The 22,789-nt window shown below is 40.7% G+C and overlaps 1 long non-coding RNA gene across 1 annotated transcript; it reads left to right on the plus strand.

Annotated features, from left to right (window-relative positions):
* The first annotated feature begins 3,776 nt into the window (after positions 1-3,776).
* On the plus strand, positions 3,777-22,463 carry LOC119771332. Its single transcript, XR_005279138.1, has 4 exons — positions 3,777-3,995; positions 19,417-19,494; positions 21,891-21,940; positions 22,064-22,463. It is a non-coding gene; the product is annotated as an uncharacterized LOC119771332 (long non-coding RNA).
* The last annotated feature ends 326 nt before the right edge of the window (positions 22,464-22,789 follow it).

Raw genomic sequence — 22,789 nt, forward strand, 5'->3', positions numbered from 1 at the left:
CCTGATTATTCTGTCAGGGTGCTTGTTCCTTTCTTTCTCTGGTCATCAAACAGGATCTGGAAGTGTAACAAATTGCCGGAAATTCCTCTTAGTTTACTGAGTAACATCATGAAAATAAGAAAAGACAGTCAACACATCTGCGAAACAGAAGCAATCTGCTGCTCGGCAGATCATTTCTTTTTCTACACAAGAAATATAAAGTCATCTGGTAAACAGGATGTGTTATATTCCTGCATGAAACACATCGAAATGAGTCTGCCAAGAGATGTTTGGTGTCCTTCAATGGATGCATTGATGATCTATTATAGTCTAAAATACTGTAGTACATAGAAGCAGCGCTGAGTTAATTCCCAGTGTTATTGAAATGTTTTTGTTTTTCCCATGGATTTAAGTCACAAGGTGATCAGTAACAGTGATTGACTCCTTTCATCAATAAAGCATTAAGACATCCTTACACAGACTCAAGCACAGTGAGTGCTTTGGCATATTTCACCTTTCAAAAGTATTCACACCCTTTGAACAGTTTGCCATTTCATTCTCCACAGTATTCTATAGCAATTTATATTATAAACCAGCACAGAGTAGCACCAAACAGAGGAGTGTTTATAAAATGATCAAAGCTGATGATGAATGGAATAAAGCATCTTGCTTTTGTCTAGACTCAGAACAGAGGACCCAGTGTTCAGGCAAGACCAGAGGTGTCAAAAGTTCACACATTTGTTACTTCAGTAGAAGCATAGATACTGCAGTTTAAAAACACTCTTGTAAAAGTTGAAGTATCAACTTGACCTCTTTACTCAAGTAAAAGTGAAAAAGTATGTGTCTCAAAAACTACTTGAAGTATAAAAGTATAAAGTAACATTTAAAAAACCAGCCAGATGCCACTATATGAATTTAAAGCTCAATTTTATGACTTTTTTGAAAAATTCTTAGAGATAGGGCCGAGGATGAGGGAGGTCTTGTTGGTCTCTGTCCCCCGATACGCTCTCGCCTGTGTCCGACCTTTCAGACATTTCAACATCTTTTTCTGAATCCCACATTGTAGCATGGCATAGACAATTCACGTTAGCAGTTTGAAGAACACCTGCTTGCTTCTGATGGTTTCCTTTAGCTAACCAATGAGTGTTTGCGTTCTATGACTCATCCAATCACACTAGTTTTCACTAGATGTGGATGGAGCCAATGATCTGCATTGGATGGAGCACATGACGGGAAATAAATATTTAGAAACATTAAACCGAAGCCAAAAGTAATGACTAATGTTTGTTTTAAAAATGTAAGGAATAGAAAATACAGATACTTGTGTAAAAATGTAGTGAGTAGAAGTCAGAAGTAGGAAGGAAACTAAGTGATGGAGTAAAGTATAGATACCTAAAAGGTTTACTTAAGTACAGTAACAAAGTATTTGTACTTTGTTACTTGACACCTCTGGGCAAGACACACAGTGGAGTTATACAAAAAGCGTGTATTTAATGTAAACAATCTGCGGCTCTGCAGTAGCAGCGGCTATGGTGTCTTAAGGTAGGGAACACATGTTAGTGACCAGGAAAACCTGACACGCCATCCATGCCCTGACCTGTATGCATCTTGCCTCTATGCCCAAGATTACAGATACATCTCCTCTATCAGTCCGGCTCCAAGAAGTGTCCATATCCTGTGTGTCTTTAAAAGACAAGAAGGCTGTCCTATTTAGATGACCTCCGTACACACAGTGACATCCACAATGTGAAGGAAGGCCTTCTACTCTCTCTATCTGGCTAACAAAGTAACAATGCACATGATGCATAAAAGAATAAACCTAACAACTTTAAAGTCTTTTACCGTTTCTCCAACATGGTCTACATCAGTGGTCCCCAAACTACGGCCTGTGGGCCGGATCCGGCCCGCCTCCACACTTGGTCTGGCCCCCTGAACAATACCAGAGAGTATTTTCTTATAAGTGTTTTTTTTTTTTTTTTGTATTTGATAATAAAGTTGGACATTTGCAATAAAAATGTTCCTTAATTTGAAATTTTTTCATTATTAACTATTAGTAACTATTTCATACACATAACGCGACAATGTTCCACCCTTTTGGGGTCTGTGCCCCTATCTGGCAACCCCAGCATAAAATCTTAAACCCACCCCTCTCAAAGAGATACGGAAGAGGATAAGGGCCATTCAAAGATGTTGGAGATCGGCCTGTTTTCCAGTGTAGTCCTGTTTCTCTGACCGTGACTCAGTGGATGTGCTCTCTTCATCCTCTGGCATGGGAGCTGCCTTGGAGCTCGTCTGCCTGGCTGTGTGTTTCCTGGACGGGGCCGCCTTTTACAGTTGCTTTTTGTGTCTCTGCTTCTTTTTCTATGTCTGCTTCTGTCTCCTTGAACCCCAGTGGGCCTCAGCAGATGGCCGCTCACACTGAGCCTGGTTCTGCTGGAGGTTTCTTCCTGTTCAAAGGGAGTTTTTCCTCTCCACTGTCGCTACAAGCATGCTTAGTGTGAGGGATTGTATTTGAGTCAATGAGTCGATGCAATCAACTGGTTTTCCTTAGATAGAAAACTTTGTATCAATTTGACTGTATGATCTGGTTGAACTGTAAAGTGCCTTGAGATGACGTGTGTTGTGAACTATATAAATAAACTGAATTGAATTGAATCAAAAAAATTTAAATAATAGTCTATTCAATTCTGACTTTTTTCTCAGAATTCTGACTTTATTCTCGGAATTCTGAGGAAAAAGTCAGAATTCTGACTTTAATTAAGAAAAAAAAGTCAGAATTGAATAGTCTTTTTTTGGCCCTAATCCTCTTCCGTAAAGAGAGAACGGAATAATGGCGAAAAGAAACGGTAAGACAAAAATTCATTCAGAATGCAGGGCATTTAACCTGAATTGGACAAACAATATTTTTTTTTGTTCAATGTAAAGAAAAGGCTGTCTGTCTCATCTGTCAAGAGGCGGTGGCGGTATTCAAAAAATATAACCTGCGGAGACACTATGACTCCCGTCATAAAGACATAAATCCCGTCATAAATTTAGGCACTCTTGCAATCGTCACAATTTTTCTGTTACAAACTGACCCCGGCCCCCCATCAGAGAAGGGAAAAGTTATGTGGCCCTCACAGGAAAAAGTTTGGGGACCCCTGGTCTACATTCTTGATTAGTGCTGCACTTTATAAACGGTAATGTACATTTCACTGTTGTAAGCTACTCATTCACTGTGGAAAGCTGTACACATCAAAATTTTGCTCGGTGTATACAAAATGAGAACAAAGTTTGTCTTAGCCTAAGTCTGTCATGATATGTTGAAAAAGTCTAATATTCATTCTGCAATATACTCCAGTATTTTTATAAATATAGCAAGTGTGGCTCTATGTCATTAAATGTCCTTTTACAATCCAGCAGAGTTAAACCTTACTTGCAAAGTGTCTTCTTTGAGTGACACTGAAAGCTTTTGCTGTACCACCCTCTGATACAGAATTCACTAAATTTAGTTGCACTAAATCTCCAAAAAAGGTCACAAAATCTAAATCAGAAGTAGAAGCTTTGTAAATAGCAAATAAGGATGAATATTTTATAAAGGAAATTAGAGCTTTGAATGTGTGGGTTAACAGGGCTGCTGTGCATGAACCTCAATGGTAGGTGGTTGATTAAGACAACGCGGTTCAAGAATACATGAAGGTGTTGATGTTGATTAGAAACTTGGCAATGAATTATGAATGCTCCCACACCACAGCATAGCTTATGTTGCATTACATCTTGTGTAATCTACCAGAGGCTAATCCTGCAGTGCTCCTGATCCATGCAGCAGGACAGGGGGACAGACAGACGCCTGCTGACAGGAACAGAACTCCTGTCTTTGGTTGTGTTTTCTAAGCACCATGGAAAGCTGGTGTTGAACCTGCTGTCTGTTTCCACTAGAGGAGGTTTGTGGGTTTCAGAACCATGTGCACAACCATCATGGTTCTCTCCACTTTGGCCTTTTTACTGCGCCAACACCTCTTCAGCCGAGGAAAAACGTAAGTCAATGTTGTTGATTTTTTAGGTAGTTAATGCTTTGTTTGATGCTTTTTTTAAATCTAATGCATACTTTTATTAGTTCTTCATTTAAACAAATCAGACCTTAAGGCAGAGGTCACAGATTAGAGGACCTCGGTCTGGATCTGTACCCACCTGTTGGCCAACCTGGCCCCAACTTGATTTAAAACATTTATAAATTACTGCATGCTGTCCGACAACAGTGTCTAACTTCACTTGCGCCTCTTCTCCTGTTAATACGGTAAAGCCCTGGGGAGCGTCCGGCTCCAGGCTGCACGTGATCCAAATGAGCCAATGAGCTGTCAGTCTGGGTTGCTGCTGCTGCTACTTTTAGACACAGCAGGCAAACCTGTGGCAAGCCGGGCGATGGGAAAGAAGGAGAAGACCATGAGAAAAAGAGAGCAGAGAAAGTGTGGACTACTGGAAGAACTGCGGTGAACTGGTGAAAGAAAAGTGAAATGGCGTGCTCAAAGATGACCCTGCACATTTAGAGGATGTTTGGCTCAACCTGCTGCTGTGAAGCAGGATTCTCCACCATGAACAGAACCAACAATAAATCTGGATCCAGGCTCAAAATGAGCTCCTTGATATGTGCTTGAGAATGGCTTAGTCTCCGGTTAAACCCAGGTTTAAAGCCTTGCAGGGCAGCCTAAAGCCCACTGGCAACATTAAGACAGAAAAAAGAAAGAAAAATAACAAACGATCAGTTCAGGGGTTTGATGAAATATGTGAAGCAGGAAATTGTCTATATACCAAACTGAACGATAGCTCTTTACTTTAGATATTAAAATGGATACATTTATATATATACCGTATTTTCACGACTATAAGGCGCACTTAAACGTCTTTTTTTTCCCTCAAAATGTGCGGTGCGCCCTATGTGTGTTGTAACTGCGACTTTTGAGACCACCTCATTGAGGAGATGATGAAAGAGTGGCTGAATGTAAGGAGACCAGGTGTTTTTTTTTCCACTCATCACCATTAATATGTAACTCCATGCGTGCCCATCTCACAGCTGATGTGAAAAACATGGTGAAACAAATTAAGCTGTGCTCGCTGTTCAACCGCTCGACATCGGTGTGAACCGGACCCAGCAGGTGCAGCAGAAGCAGCGAGTTTACATGCAAAGTCAATGGTTGACGCGCGTATAGGCGCAGCAAAAGGTCCTGCAGCGCGTTTTGGTGCAGCACGTCGGGGGCGTTTAAGCATCTGATGCACCGCCAACGCGCTGCTGCTGCTCAGATGGAAAAATTGAAGTTTTGCTGCTGGACGCGCCGCATCAACCAATCAGAGAAGCTGATCTGGGAGCTGGCAGCGAGACAGACAGCGCTCTGATGACATATGATATTAACGCAAATGAAAAGGCTGGGTGAACGCTGTGCTCGCCGTTATCCCGGGGGTCTGACAAAGGAACTTCAACCGCTCGACATCGGTTTGAAGCGGCCGTTCACAGTAAGGCTGCGAGCGGCGTGGGAGCGATGGATGACAGACTGAGACCACAGTTTCAGGATAAATGGAAGGCAGCGCCGGGCAAGTTACGCCACCGTTTGCGGATGGATTGTAGATGCTTGGACTAAAGTGTCTGCTGGCTCTGTTGTTCAAGCTTTCGCAAAAGCCGGCATTATTTCTGAGGAGCTGCGCTGCACGGAAAGTGACTGACAGCGCAGATGGGGAAACTGGCATGTCTGATTTAGTGCAGCTGTTTTATTCAGAGGAATGCTGAGGATAACAGAGGATGATGACTTTGATGGGTTTGATTAATACTTTGTAATAAATACATGAATAAAGCACAATCATACTCAGGTTTGCTCCCGCTCTATTTTTCTACCTGAAAGCTTAATTCAATGGCAGCCTCTGAGCGCGTCTCCTCCGCTTCACCGCGGTGGCTGGCAGGTGTTTTTTCATCTAAATAATCTAAATCTTGCAGCTATATTTGCTGTGATCAGTGGGAATAAATAAGTATAAATATGTTTTTAAGTGAGAAAGGCCACCTGAAAACTTAATAATTGCAGTCAGTTCATCCAGATTATCTATTTCTGTCGGAGGCGCTCAGACCCCCACATACCAGCGGTGCACCGACAGCAGAAATCCTTTCGTTCACCGCGGTGGCTGGCAGGTGTTTTTCATCTAAATAATCTAAATCTTGCAGCTATATTTGCTGTGATCAGTGGGAATAAAGTAGTTTTAATATGTTTTTAAGTGAGAAAGTCCACCTGAAAACTTCATAATTGCAGTCAGTTCATCCAGATTATCTATTTCTGTCGGAGGCGCTCAGACCCCCACATACCAGCGGTGCGCTGACAGCAGAAATCTCTTCATCAGCAGCCTGTAGGCTGGGCAGCCTGGGGTTCACCGCGGCTGCTGGCAGGTGTTTTTCATCTAAATAATTTTAGCTGCAGGCACCAGGATACCGGCAATAAAAGCGAACATATTCCGTCAGCAGGTTTCAGGATTTTAAGTTAATTTAGGAGTGACCACAGCGCTGATGTCTCTGTCTCACGGCCAGCTGCCAGGTTTGATTAATACTTTGTAATAAATACATGAATAAAGCACAGTCATACTCAGTTTTGCCCCCGCTGTATTTTTAAATACGCAGTAGAGGTATTTAAACGTAGTAGAGGACTTGTACCTGTATATAAAAAACGCGCCCTATAGTCCGGTGCGCCTTATGTGTGTGTTAAATACAGAAATGGGACACATAACTGAGAGTGCGCCTTTTAGTCCGGTGCGCCTTATGGTCGTGAAAATACGGTATATATATATATATATATATATATTTTTTTTTTTTTTTTGAAAGTCAATGTATAACATGGATGCATAAACACCTCGTTTTAGTTCAGTGTTAAATTCTGTTTAAAGTAATGGATTATAATTAAAAATGTCTCCGGACCTTTACTGATGGATGATTTCATTTCATTCGGACCCCGCTGATTTTTTATTGGGGTCCCCTGCCTTAAGGTGCTGCCTACCCACATCCAACTTTGACACAAAAAATACAACTTTCCATTCAGAAGAAAAAGGTATTAGTGCACATCCAGATGTTAACAAATACATTTATGGGAAATTAACTCTGTTATTAGGATTTATCTTTATCATGCTACTGGACCACTTTGGATACATCAGAGACTCCTTTCACAAAGACAGGGCGTCACAGACGCCTCACTTTCTGAGATAGCAGCAGGAATTTTTTGCATTTTTATTTAACAACTACATTAAAATTAACATTAAATTAACTGTTTGATCTGCAAGTTTTTTCATTTCCATTCCTTTTATCTTTCAGTTAAACAAATGAAAGATACAAGTAAACCATTATTTTATTTCAGGCATCAAATTTCCACAACTTCTCTGTTTCCATGAGAACATGATGTTTATCAAGTTTCACGTGCTCCTTGTTCAATAAATCTCTTCTGATTGCAACATCTATAATTGCTTTGTCTGATTTATCCACCTGCACAATTTAACAGTTCAACTGAAGAAACTGATTACTTAACCTCATCATCAGAGTTCTCCTTATAAGGTCTCCAAATCCACAACTTATCTGCTACCCAAAGCGCAGGCAGTGGTTGCCTCCACCCCCTCCTCCACTATCGTACTGTAGCTAAAGCTTCATCAGAGTTTCATTCCTCCCGGATTCTTACTGCGTTCCCTGTCTCATCTCAACCGGTTTGAGCCTGGTTCTGCCAGAGGTTTCTCCCCAAATAGGAAGTTTTTCTTCTCCACTGTCGCTTCATGCTTGCTCATCATGGACAGGTTCACACAACCTGTGTTAGCCAAGCTGGATCTTCCATCTTCCAGGTTCTGAGTGAAGCGCTAGTGTCAGCTCACGCAGACCACCGGATTTCTTCATACAGCTCAAGCAGACCGTCTTGCCAGCCAACAGTCTACAGACTGACCAACTCCATCTATCAAAACAGAATACAGAGCTAATGTTTGTTTTTGTGTGAGTTTTTCAAATTCAAATGGGGGTCTGGGGGCCTAGTGGTAACGGCATAGAGCTTGGAATCCTGAGGTTCTGAGTTTGAGCCCCATTCCCATTCCCACAGACAATAAAGTGTAATTATTTTAGTGGGAGTCTTGGCCTTGTGATTAGAGCAGTGCTCTTGTGCTCTAAGAAGTTTGCAAGTACCCAGTTTGATCCCCACAGCCTCCACTCAAGGTTCCTGAGCAAGACCCTTAACCCCACTCTGCTCCCCTGGCTCCCTATGATGGCAGCCCACTGCTCCCCAAGGGGATGGGTTAAATGCAGAGGTAAATTTCTCCAATGTGAGATCAATTAAGTTCAATTATTCAATTATTATGCTTATCAGGATATCAATGAGATTAAAACACATACACACATTTAACACATGGACAGGAAGAAAGTTGCAAAGTAGAAAAGCTGCAATCACACAAAACAGATCGGCTGAGCGGAGACATGCTGCAAAAACAACAATTTTCAGATGGGTTTGTGTTTGCAGTATGTTTCTTCTTTGCAGCTCTGTATTTTCTTCAATTGCAATTTTTGCTTTTGCTGCAGGCAGCATTTCATCTGTTTTGAACTTGCTGAGAAATCATGTATTTACTGTCATGGTTTCGGTTCTGTTTAAGTTTTATCTTTCATTGGGTTTATTTCCATTTTGTGGTGTTCTAGTTATTTTGACTGTATTGAGATCTTACGTATTTCTTGTTTGCCCTCTGTTGCATTCATGTCTCAGTCTCATTTTCTCCTAGCGCCCTTCTAGATTCCTCTGTCCACATCTGCTCCCAATCTGCTGATTAGCCTGGTCGTTGTTTCTGTCTCCCATATATACACCGCAGTGGCGGCTGGTGAAAAATATTTTTGGTGGGGCTGATATAGCCTAGTGTATGTCTCCAACTAACCCGGAATAAGAATTCAAATAAACAATTGGACAATACATACAATTTAACAGTAATGATTTAATTTACTATATAATAACAGTAACAGTGATGATTTGGGTCACTGTGACGGGGTTCTTTGGCCTCCAAGAATCCAGGCTCAGTCGGGTTACCGGTGTTGGTGATTTATTGAGCTCAAAAACTCAAAACAGGGTGCAAAAGAAACTAAACATATACAAGATCCTCTGGGCCTCAGCCTCCCTCCAGTTACCAGCAATGTAACAAAGAAACAGAAAACAAAAATTGCCGCTTTTCTTCCCACAGCCCTCATTAAATAGTTTAAGCCCCTCACATCAGGCTCTCTTATTTCTGATTTCTTCTCATTAATCAGTTTTGTCCATATATTACCTCCACAAACAATTGATGTACAAAAACAAATAATTTTTACAACTTAATTCTTTTACACAGATTCATTGACTTATTCAATTACACCAAACTGGGTTTGAACCCAGCAAAGACGCAGCCAGACTGAAGATGACAAGTCCCCGCATAAACACGTACACACCCACACCCCCCACATACCCACACACACACACACACACACGCACACACACACACACACACACACACACACACACACACACACACACACACACACACACACACACACACACACACACACACACACACACACACCCACACACACACACACACACACACGGCTAACCCCACTGAAATATTAAGTGTGCACCCTCAATACGCCAGCAGGTAACCAGGACAGCTTGTGTGTTTTAAGTTCATGGAGCTACTGATCTCAGCGCGAGTGTATTGGTCCTCACAAACACAGTATAACAGGAATGTGTGTGTGGCGCGCAAAGTTAGAGAGGTTGTTTTAAGCGACGAGGTGGATTCGTCACAGTCACAATAACCATGAAATGAAATGTTCATATCATACAACAGGGATGTTCTTCTGGCAAACGGGTAGATAAATAAGGATCTCACCGAATTTGGTGGAAGCTGCATCTCGGTCGTTACGTTCGCCATCTTCCCTCTAATTGTCTGCACCTGCGCTTGGGTTCAGAAGCCTGTTAAAGTGCAGTATTTTCAGCGCCCCAAGACCATAAAGTTCCGAGACGCTGATTGGCCATTAAATTCACCTAGCAATAGTACATGATTGACAGATTCTCTGCAAATGTGGGTCAGTCTGATCAGCGCCCCCAGAACAGAGACGGTAGGAGTCTGTCTGTGGTAATCCACAAATTAATGACAGTAGATAGGGAAATGTAGTTTATATAATTTGTTTTGCTTATAGTTACACAGTCTAGAGAGTAAAACAAACATTTATGAGTTAATTTCTAAAAATATATTTTACGTTTCTCTCTTCTTATCAGGGAGGGCGGTGCCCCAGCGCCCCCTATGGGCCGGCCGCCACTGATACACCGCCTGCTCAGTCACTGTTTGCTGGTCCATCATCATTTCTTTGCCCTTCTTATCTTCTTATGAATATTCCTGGCTTTCGATTTTATATGGATTTGGTGGGTTTATGTTTTTGGACTTTTGCTTCTTGTTAGCTTTTATTAAATCTGCAAGAAACCACCTTCAGCCTCAGTCTCTGCATTTGGGTCCCCCTCCTAAACCTCCACCCAACCTGACAATTAAATGCTGTTTACGCCCCTCGGCTACCATACTTGGGAGATCCTGACGTCGTTCTTCACTACTTAGAAAAGTTGTGAAAATGATGGCTCCAGTGTCATGCACTTCCCTGATGAATCGGGAATTATGTCATAAACTGAGAAACAGAAACGATACCAAGTGCAAAGGTGCGTGGGTCTACTGACAATAGACCATGCATAATAGGGTGTTAGGGGATTAATGGTACTGGTTCTGTTGTTGGATATGTGAGAAATATGTGTTCTTAATCAAGCCTGATTCTTTTTTGAAAGGACATATTTAGCATTATGAATTGTGCAGCTTTTGATCTAATTCAAACACAGAAAAACTGAAAGCTTTAGTTATTTTTTAACCACAGTAAAACGGTTTAACTTTTATTTGAAGAAAATCTGTTTGGACTCTTGCTTTCTGGAATCCGTTGCTTCAGATGGAGTCATCTTCAGGTGGTCGCATACTTTATCTCCATCCTGTGTAATGAGGCGTGGCGTCTTAGCTGGCGATCCGTGTTTGTCAGCAGGATGAGATAACTGCATGAGTCATTTTCTGAGAGTTCATCTTACCTCAGATACTCAGTAACCCCCCCTCCCCCCAGGCAGGGTTTGACCTCGGATCTTGAGCTCAGTACATCTTTTGGACCAACAAAGCAATTATGAGGCGTGAAAAACAACCAGGTTTAAAGCTTGAATAGGATCCAACATGACTGTGTTGTGAAACAAGCCTTGATTTCTGTGAAATGTTTTGGCTCTTCCATGTTAATGAGTCTCAGAGAGAGTGTTTTTCTGCTGAGGGGGTCTTAGAGAACATGATGCTATTCTTAGCCAGCTAGAAGGTGGCAAATTCTAAACACCAAAGTCACAGTTTTACTGCCTGCAGCTGCAGTAGGAATTACAGATTGCCGCTGGTAAATTAATATGTTCGCTGTCTGTCAAAGCCAGCCACTGCGGTGCTTAACAACGCATTGATATTTGCCTTTTTTCTGCTCTTTTCAACATCTAGATCGAATATTTCTAACTTTTATCAGACTCTCCATTTATTCAAGTTGATTGAAGGATAAACTTTTGCTGCCAGATCTGACAAATTCAGTAATAAAATATTTAACATGAAATATAATGACAATAATGTGAGTGGAAATCAGAAGTTTAACCAGATAAATATATCTAATGGTGCAAAGAGATATGCACACGTAGGGGCTCCTGTTTACGGAAGCCGAGAGCGGTCGTACTAAACTTTTTTTCTCCTTTGCTTTCTCGAGATAATGACATAACTATCTCGTTATCACAGTTAAACCATTAATTGTTTTCTTGAGATAACAGGATAATTATTTCATTATCATGAGAAAACAGTGATGGATTTCTTGAGATGACGAGATGATTAACCTATATGAGTAATGAATGAGGCTGGCCAACAGCCCTGGATTCCCAGTCCATCAGTGCCTGCGGGGCCCGTAGTTGTGTAGTTGCGGTACCGCGTGTGCACAAATAGCCCTTTTTTTTACTTTCCTTTTTATTTTTATTCATTTTTAGGCTGTCGTGGATGATTGGATTGCATGGAATACAGTAGAATCAAGTCTGACAGTTTTTTTTAAATGAAAATCCTTAATCTGGAATCATTTTGGGGGTTAATGCGTCTTATACCTCCGTTACAGGCGCAACATCGGAGCTGTGGAGAAAACACTATGGCGGTGCGAAGGCGCAGGTGGCATAGGTCTAATTGCTTATAAATTAGAAGTGGAAGCAAATCATCAAACCAACAAAGTTGTCCCGTTACCTAAAAGTTAAACACACAATTATTTACAGAATGACACAGAGGCTGCCATTACTTATATTTATAAATCCTCCCCCGCGTTGTGGTACTGAAGGATGTAATGAGTTTTAACACACACCGATCATCTCATTAGGACGAGATATTAATAATAGATAATGAGAAAATTTACTTCTTGAGAAAACCACCGTGTGTCATGATGGGATTAGATGTCTAACCAATATGCAGAAACACACGGAGGTAGGAGAAAGTTCAAAGGTTTATTGACAGACAGTGTAATAAAATGCGAACAGGAACTGGGGTGGTCAGACTGGTCTCCACTGCTAGAGATGGAACTGATCAGCAGGTGGGGGGAACCCTGTGAGTCCAGAGGCTTATCGGCAGGCAGAGGGCTGAGGCAGAGACTGAGACTGAGTGCTGGCAGGCAGGTTTCAGGCTGAGAGAAGGGATTCGGATCTGCAGGAGGGAAGGGAACCTTGTGAGTCCAGAGGCTTGTCGGCAGGCATAGGGCTGAGGGCTGAGGCTGAGTGCAGGCTGGCAGGTTTCTGGCTGAGAGAAGGGATTCAGATCTGCAGAGGAGGGACCTTGTGAGTCCAGAGGCTGGTCGACTGGCAGAGGACTGAGGTCTGAGGCAGAGGCAGAGACTCAGACTTAGTGCAGGCAGGCAGATTCCAAGTTGAGGTCTCTCTCTCCAGTGTTTCAGGTTTCCAGGCAAGTCAGGTTTTGAGAGACAGGGAGAATACAGGGTCAGACAGGTTCACAAGAATCAGGCAAGATCTGGTAGACTGGCTCAGGTTTTGCTGGTACCATTACTGGCAAACACTCTGGCGCTGGAGTGTCAGTCTCCTCCTCCTTAAGTAGGAGTCCTCTTGATGAGCAGATGGAAGACAGGTGTTGCAGGTGAGCACAAGCCCTCAGGAAGGGATCCTCGGCGCCCTCTGGTGGGCAAGCCTCCGGATCCCAACACCGTGAAAAAGTATCGGGGGGAAACACTGCTCTGGGCTTCCGTACCTGTTTCTTATTATATTTAATTATATATAATTAATTTAGATATTTCATCAAGAATATTAATGTATGATTTTTGTAGATTTTCTTATACTTTTAGTTTTTATCTGGTGGGAATGGCATCAATATGCTGTTTACTATTGAATAGTATAGTTATATTATAAATGGAGTCATTGCAAGTCAATGGCTCTATGGAAATAAAGCGGTTTTCCTTGACAGAAACTTTTAACCACTATGTCTGAATTGTCTCTGTAAAATGCCTTGAGATGACATGTGTTGTAAATTGGTGCTATATAAATAAAGTGAATTCTCACTTATTGTTAAAATAAAGTATCAGGCAATAGAGGTGATTACTGTTCTCCTCACTTTACTTGGATTTATCACTTTACTTGGATTTTCACTTTATTTGGATTTAGTTTTTACATATGCATAGATATACGTACAGATATATATACAAAAGAGCTATATGTGTGTATATTTTATCTCTTTTTATTCTTATTTTTTATCTTTATTATATTGTATAGTTGGATGTATGTATATATTATATAAAACTGTAACTGGAGCGCGTAACAAAAGTAAATTCCCTCTGGGATTATTAAAATATGTCTGATTCTGATTTTGAAAAGGAACTTCTGTTTGAACTAAATAGAACTCTAAATGTACATATAATACTATTAAACTGTCTCTAATAAATGAATAAGTGTAAAAGTCTATCATATTTAGCAACCTATTTATAAACATATTTATTACCCTTAGTATTTTATTATTAATAAAGATTATTCCTAACAGTTTTTTTGTTGTTGTGTATTTTATAGTCATAGGCCCTTTAAATCAATAACCCTCTTTCCATTGCCTTTGAAAAGTTTTTCATTAAGCTTCAGGGTCTTGCTTTATCCGATCATTTCGGTTTCCCAGTTTTACAGCTAAAATAACCTGTTTTGGGGTTTTAAATTGTCCCCAGTATAGTTGAAGAGCTGAGAATGCCCCTAATATAGTCATCAAAACCAATAACTGCAGGTGAATGCACACAATGTATAACATTTCTATAGCAGAAATTTGTCTCAAAAAGTCATTTTAAGTGAGAAAAAGGACCTAAAAATGTCAAAAGTGCAGTCAGTCTGAAATATGCTTTTGGAGTTATCAGAGCAGCAAAGCTTTGTGCTGTCGGGCAGGTCTGGCTGTTGACTCAACCAGCTGTTGGAGCAGGTTTTTCGTCTCCTTCTCCAGCTGAAATGTCAAACTGTCACTTGTTCATTTCTCTCAACTTTTTATTTGCATCAAAACAAAGTGTGAAATAAAGTGTTTATTCTATGAAGTGAAGAGCTGATTGCACTAAAATAGAAAATGTCCTGTTATGTTATTCCTCTATTAAATCTTTGACGTTTTAAGCTAATTTATAAATTTTGTTATCATTAATATTTTATGCTAAACCTCTATTATATTTGTCATTAAAGGTTTTATCTTGACATTTATATCGATATAAGGAAAAAAAATTTAACAGAAAGATTATCAAACACTTTCAGTTTTCCTTACAAAAAAATACATATATTTATAAAATTGGCATTTTGTGTAATTCTAATTTATTATAGTGTTAAAATATACGAGGAGACAGTTTTCATGTTAGATGCAGTTTCCAAAAGCCCACTGTCACAAGATCTTTTGCAATATGTGTGACCAACAACTGGTCCCCATAAGGAAAGTTTCTCTTCTTGGGGTGGGGGTTAGGTTTAGGACTAAGGTGTGAATTGAGTTTAGGTTAGGTTTAAGGATAGGTATGTGTCGGTAATGGTTAGGGTTAGGGCAAGGGTCATGGTTAGGCCATATAAATTAGTGGGAAATGAATGGAAGTCAATGGAAGGTCCCCACAAGGATATTGTGACACAACATGTGTGTGTGTGTGTGTGTGTGTGTGTGTGTGTGTGTGTGTGTGTGTGTGTGTGTGTGTGTGTGTGTGTGTGTGTGTGTGTGTGTGTGTGTGTGTGTGTATAATTATTACAATAGATAATTAAACCTTTAGTGTCTGGTTGGGCTGTAGAAACCTTAAATAATTTTACCTGATGAGAGTAAAATACAAATTACTCATAATGTTCTAATCACTGTTTGGTAGATATTTTACATTATTCATGCCACCTTAAAGATTATCACCTTTTCCTTTTTGACATTTTTTTTTACTACCACCCCTGCTGGACTGAGCATGGAGTTGTCAGGGTTTGGTGGAAGTTGGTTGAGGACCCAGTTGCAGGGATTTATTTAAATTCTAAATGGCAACAGAAGCACAAATCCCGGAACAAAATAACAAAACCAAAAACCAGGAGATGCCAGGGAGAAAAACCCACAGGGAGCAAAGCAAAGAAGAGAAACCAGCACTGATGAACTGCAAAGGTGGATTAAATATAGGAAGCAGAACCAAGAGTGGAGTAATCAGTTAATTGGGAGCAGGTGTGGACAGAAGCAGCTAGAAAGGAGCCAAGGGGGAAAGGAAACTGGCACTAGGGGGCAACAGAGAGTAACATAAAAACACATCATTGCCAGAAAACAAATACAAAGACACAAAATTAACAGTGAAATTAAAAAGAAACCTAAACAACGGAGCAGAACCCTGACAGGAGCCAAGTTATCTTCACAACTTCCTCATATGTCATTAAGGATATTTAATTTTTGGTCTTTCAGAGCAACGGAAATGTGTCACATAACTATCCAGGAATTTCATTCTCCAAGGTAAAAGGTAAAGAATGACAACACCAGGAGCTTAATATCCTGGGGTTGTCAGTGGAAAAAGGGGCTATTTCTCTCGTTGTTTTCTAAATCCATTTATGGCTGTGGTCACCTTGCATCAGAAGGTGAAATTGAAGCTTGTGTTGCAGATGGAATTTAAACAAAGATGTGAGCACTGTGTTGCAAGAAGACCTGAAATAACCAGAACTGTTTAAGGAACTGTAGCTTAAGCAAACTGGATGGCTGAAGCAGAGAAGAGTTGGTTTCCCCTGCTCTGTCTTGCTAAATGTTGTGTAAACAGTGTTTATGCTGCTGATTCAGGGTTAGAAGTCCAACTTTTAAAATAAAAGTTCAGTTTACCCCTCACACCGAGGTCACGCAAGAAGTGTTTTTACTAACAAATTTGTTTGTATGTGTGATCTAAGCTAAAATGGTGCACTCACCATTTTCTCATATTGCTAATCTTCTCTCAGGTACGGACACAATTTACAAGTTCTCCAGACTTGAGGTAGGAGTCTTACACAATCAGGCAGCTGTTATCCAAACCTGGTTTTTCACCACTGACTTAGAGACAATTGTTTAATCTATTAGTCTACATCATTACATCATATGAAACTCTTTGATTATAAATGACATTTCTATTTGCTGATGACAAAACCAGCAGTCACTACACCTGCAGATGGCATGTCGGCAGGGGCGGATTAAGTTAATTTGGGGCCCTAGGCAAAGACAAGCAGGGGGCCCTCTGAATTGAGAAGACACCATGTGCTGTGTGTTTCCTGGACGGGGCCGCCTTTTACAGCTGCTTTTTGTGTCTCTGCTTCTGTGTCCTTGAACTCCAGTCGGCCTCAGCAGATGGCCGCTCACACTGAGCCTGGTTCTGCTGGAGGTTTCTTCCTGTTAAAAGGGAGTTTTTCCTCTCCACTGTTGCTACAAGCATGCTTAGTGTGAGGGATTGCTGAAGAGTCAAGGAGTCGATGCAATCAGCTGGTTTTCCTTAGATAGAAAACTTTGTATCAATTTGATTGTATGATCTGGTTGAACTGTAAAGTGCCTTGAGGTGACATGTGTTGTGAATTTGGCGCTATATAAATAAACTGAATTGAACATATAAAACAGACCCATTATACAGATAAATTTCAGTACATACATTATTTGTTCTACGTTTTTCATCCCTCTTCTTGTTGTTTTCCTCTGTATGTTTTGTACTCAGCTGACTTTTTCCAAGCACTAAGCTCACTTAGCTGATTGCTCCTTCCTGTGTTTCCAAAAAGGCCAAAGTAAATAACCCAGTCCTTCTTTTCACTGTAGACAAGCCATGATCTGCTTATCTGTTCTCCATTTTTCATTTGGATGAAATAATAGCTGCATGAATCATGACAGCAGACAAGATAGAGGAGAGCAGGAGGCGGGGTTACCAATCTACTCGCTCTGGAGAGTAGAGTTCGCTGCTTTTAGATGTTGTCTCCAAAGTCTCCAGTAGCAGAAAAAAGTCTCTAGATTTGGCGCTAGGAGCTTTTTAGAAATCAAATTCCTAGAGGGGTCTAAAAAAGTTGCTAAATATAGGAACAAAAAACACTAATTTAGCAACAATGCTCTTTGTGTGCTGATCGCATTTTAGCAAAAGGATTTTTATCAAAAACATAATTAATGTGCACAAATAAGGAATAGTTGTATTAACCATACATGGAACAGAGCTTTATGGGGCCCCCAGGAACTTGGGGGCTTAGGCAACTGCCTAGTATTGCCTAATGGTAAATCTCTCCCTGCATGTCGGTATCCAGGGGACTCTGGCTTATTATGTTGTAAAAAAAAAAAGAAGAGTTATTGAGCTCTGTGTGAGATCAAGCTAATTTTGAAATAAGATCTTGAACAGAAAATTCATAGGAAGTTCAAAATAAAGTTTAGCAACTTGCTGTTAAAACTCCTCTAACGATAAGATTCATTTCACTCCATCGCAGCTTCTTGGCTTTGTTATTTCATAAAATGTTAAATGTTTCAGTTTGGGTCTGTCTGAGTTTTGTCCAATTAGAGTTTTGCTCCTAACATTTTTGACGTTTATGTTGTAAAAAAGATGTTAAGAATGCTGTGAAGGGATGATGGACATGGTCGGAGATGTGCATGCATGTCTATCAAAAGAAGATTTTGCAAAATGTTGTCAGGTTGGTGGATGGAGACCTCATATTAAGAATTTAGATCATATGTTGCACCTCTTTCCTCCACCAGTAGTTTTCATTATTTTTTTTTATTTTCTATTTTATTTTTACTTCCGTAACAGTGCAACCACAGCATTTAAAGCTCTTGTGATTCATTCCCCCCTACTTGGCTTTGACTAGTCCTTTAATTCTGCTGCTCAGCTCTCAGTCAGCAGTACCTTGATCTCCAAACTACTAATGTCTCCTTTATTGGTCTCGAAATGCCTTTTCTGTGAAAGCACACCTTCTGACAGCGTGTGAAGTTATAGCCTTATATGGCATTATTGAGCTGGTAAATCTGCAGATTTACATTTCTCTGGAATTTTCAAGTTAATAATTTTCTTTTATTCTTATGCGGGGCGTTGCTAAGAGCCAACAGAAGCAGAAAAAGTGTGAGAAATTTATGACTGAAAAAGAAACGTGTTGCTGCATGAGGCCCAGTGATTCAGAAGACACGAATACAAATCACTAACCTGACTCCGACAGATGGATTTGCTCCGCATATCCATCTGGAAATCTTCCGTTGAAGTAATTTTGGGAAGGGGCGAAAATACTGGTTAGCTGATTGGCCTATGTTGGTGATAGACGGGCCAAATAAACCAATCAGATCAACGAAGCATATGACGTAGTAACAGAGCACGACGAAAACACAACCACAAGCCAGGCTACTCTTGCCGAAACCAGTCGGGAGAAGAGCAAAAACATCTTTTCCTCTGAGAAAAGCCTCCAGAGCAGTGTTTTGCTCTTCTTTCTGTGAAGAAATACTCTGTAATTCCGATAAAACTTGCTTGATAGCCACGCTAACGCTAGTTTCATCGGCTGACGCCGCCATGTTCTTTAGACTGAACTGTCGCGCTTCTCGTTGCGTCACACCTCAACCCGCCTCAAAGCCAACGCTGATTGGACGTTCGTTTGGTGAACGGCTCCAAATTTTGTTCAACGGAGAGTCTCCAGACTGATTAGCGAGTGAAATCTTGAAAGCTCGCGAGATCAGGATGGTCTCACGAGGCTAGCAAATCACACCACAACAACACAGCAATGGTTATCTCTCACCGTTATCTCTCAAAATTAAAAATGTCATCATGCTACTGAAAACCAGTCTCATTCTGTGGAATCCTGAAGTCTATAAGGATGTTTAACTTCCTCTTTATATTATTAGCCTTGTAAACATTTCATAATGTCTTTTTAACCAGGATTTCCTTCTCTTTTTGTTTTTAAGCTTTCCAAAGAACTTGGATGGAAAAGATGCACTTGCAGTGCACAGCCAAGATGCTACCAAATGAAACCACATTACCAGGTACCACATTAATAAAACTGTTGGTCACAAGGTTATTACTGTAACTTTCTGTCTGGATTTTTGATAGTGTTGCACCGACACCGATATCAGTATTTTGCGGGGACCCGATCCAGCACTAAAATGGTGGTATCAGTATCAGCAGGTACCAACAAATAGGGCACTGATACCATTCAGCTATTGTCACCCATTCCAGGTAGGAAATAAAAAGTTCTACTGGATTCACTTTGTTTTAGTCTTTGTCCTGCTTGACAAAGGTAGGGAGCAGCTTGACAAAGCCATGATATGCTGGAAAACTCTCACCAAGTGCTTGAATAATCTGGCATTGAGAACTGGTAGAAGGCGGGTTAAATAAAGGCTGCATCAGGTGGTCAGATGAACATTATGATAAACTGGGCGGAGCTAGGCAGGTGAGTGAAATGAGTAATCAGGCCAGTCATCATCACCAAGATCATGACAGAAAATGCATAGTTAAAATCCTTAAAGATGAAAATGTTAAACATTATAAAAGAAATTGCTTGAATTTCAGAGCTGGAATTGTCATGATGGGTTCACTAAAAGCGACCCAAGTATGCAGAACACCACTGACGGACACAGGGATGAAAGTTTAACAAGTTTATTTTGCTCAAGCACACAGAATGTACTGGTTCGGGTTCGGGGCCTGGATACTGGTTCACCGGAGTCTGCGTGAGAGACAGTTCAGTTAGCGTTGCCAACAGAGGTTTGATTTCCTGAAGCCTACTGATTGTACCTTGAGGGTTCTTGAGGTTTAGCTTTGGGAGAGTCTCTGTTGGATCTGGAGAGGGGTTCATCAGCAGAGTCCGCTAGCTGCTTCAGCGTCTCACTTCTACTAATGCACAGACCTTGGCTTTAGGTTTTCCAGCTCTTAGCCCTGAGCTGCTTGGAGGTTCTCTAGGATTCTTCAGGTTTGGCTCAGAGGGTCGGCTCGGCAGGTTAGCTCTTCCTGAGCTTCTCAGAGGAGACACTGGTTTCCTGGAAGACAGAGACAATGGTTAGAATCCAGGCTGGATTCAAAGTCAAAAGTTTCACTGAGGATCTAGGCTTAGGCGCTGACCAACTGGAACAACACTGCGGCGTTGAGGCAAGGTCTGAAGACAGCTTAAGTAGTGGATCCTCTGATGATCTTGATGAACTGCAGCTGTGCAGGAGGCTTCCTCAGATGATCCACGGCGGACTCTGCTGGAGAAAGGTGGAACTTCTCCAGCTCCCAACAGGAATGAGATCTAAAATGTTACATATGTCGTCCACAACAAGATTAGTGAGTTTGACAGGCCAACAATGAGTTATACCCAAGGCCCAATACCCAAGTTCTAACTCTTACTGTTCAAAGGGAGTTTTCCTCTCCACTGTCGCTACAAGCATGCTTGGGATGTGTGGGACTGGGTCAATGAGTCAATGAGTTGATGCCATTAACTGGTTTTCCTTAAATAGAAAACTTTGAACCAATCTGACTGGATGATCTGGTTAAAATGTCTCTGTAAAGCGCCTTTTTACATAACAAATAAGATACAAAAAACAAACATGTGAGATTTATAATACTATGTTACTGGGTATGCAATTCGTTTGTGCAGCTATAAAGGGGCGGGGGTAAAGCGGTTAAGAGATTTCTAAAATCTTAAATGCCTGGAGAAATAATATAACAAATAAAACTGAAGTAGAATAAAATTTTTACAGCAGGCCTTGCTTGATAAAAGTTTGATACACTTTTACATAAAGTGATGTAATCAGAATTTGAAAATACATTTTCGATAAGCAGCTTAACTTTCCATGGTGCTGAAATTGGTTAATCATCTGAAAAAGTGTGACAAAAAAGCAAGAGCAGACGAAGCATGTAAAAAATAAAACAGACTTTATGATTTCCTTTGTAAAACCAATTAATTAGTAATTAAGCTTGGATAATTATCAAAAACAGTGAGAACAGTGACCATGCACAGCATGATGTGGTTACAGCTAATGAAGGAGAACTCAGCCTCTCGGCAAAGACCTTCTGTATGAACATTTCGCTGATGTGGAAAATAAGAAAAAGCAGCGAGATACTAAACATTATGTGATAAAACACTGTAATGGTAAATAGTTTCTTCCACAACATTAATTCTATGTAATATATACAGTATTTTGGCCTTTTATGTACTTCAATGATCACATAAAAATAAAAGGAGAAAAGATCTCACAACCTCCACATGTGTGTTTTAGGTGCTGGGAGGGTTACGCTCTTCCTGGAGTCTGTTTAATATTTTATCAACTGAAATGAGAAGCAATCCGGTCCACTCAGAATTGGCTTTGCTATGATCAAAAGCATCAGAGCAAAAAAACTAAATTCCAATATTTCCTCTATAAATGATGAAACTCATCATTTGTCTCCCCTATCCTCTGTTCAGGAGCTGGGCTTTAGATGCAGGTTGTCTTCAGATCAGTGGGAATTAAACAGGTGAGTTGATGCCAGATATCTGAGTGACACCTCTGCCTTTTTTTTTTTTTTTTTTGATAATGTATTTTATATGATAATGTCGGTGGGGATCTGTCAATCTGAATTATCCTCATTTGTTTCCAGAAAGCTTCTCTCCAAAAATGCTTTGTGCTCCAAAGTGGAACCAGCTTAGCCACAGCAGCTTTCACGCCCTGCCAACGAGCTGATCTGGAAAGAACACGTCGATCTCCTCTGTTAAACCTTTCTGTTAGAACCAGGGGAGAGAAGCCATCTTGACAAAAAGAAACAATTCTTCTAGAGGAGAAATAAAGTGTTTGTGTGGTGCACATTCACGGCCTGCTGCTTCCTCATTTGAGGGGAAATCCACTCCCCCGCTCTCTGGGACTCTAAAACATGATGCTTGGATTGTTGTAATGTTGATTTCTCCCTTTACATTGCTTCTCATGCACATCTAATAATAACTGCATTGTGTACAGGAACAACTGAGCTCCTATGCAATTAAAGCTGATTTCCATCTCTTCTATGAGCCATTTCATTTTCTTCTATTTTCTGTCTGACTGAACAAATAACTGACTCAAAGTTTACGCTTGGGTTTTATTAGGACCCTTTTCTACTGATGATCTGCAGAGCTAGCAACTAAACTTTTTTTTGAAAAGATGGATGAGCCTTTGATTGGGGGTCTTGCATCCTCCCTATTAGCGGCTCTTTGTCATCAGGACAACTATGTACAGAGTGTCTGTACCTGCAGGAGGCAGGGACCTAATGAGAATGATGTGTGCCTAGGACCGCCGGCTCTGCCAGGCATGCACTCTATCTGCTTGTGTAATCAAAGCGTTGGAGCACACAAAT

The sequence above is a fragment of the Cyprinodon tularosa genome, unplaced genomic scaffold (genome assembly GCF_016077235.1).
Source record: "Cyprinodon tularosa strain WSP-4 unplaced genomic scaffold, ASM1607723v1 ctg665, whole genome shotgun sequence".
Classification (NCBI taxonomy): domain Eukaryota; kingdom Metazoa; phylum Chordata; class Actinopteri; order Cyprinodontiformes; family Cyprinodontidae; genus Cyprinodon; species Cyprinodon tularosa.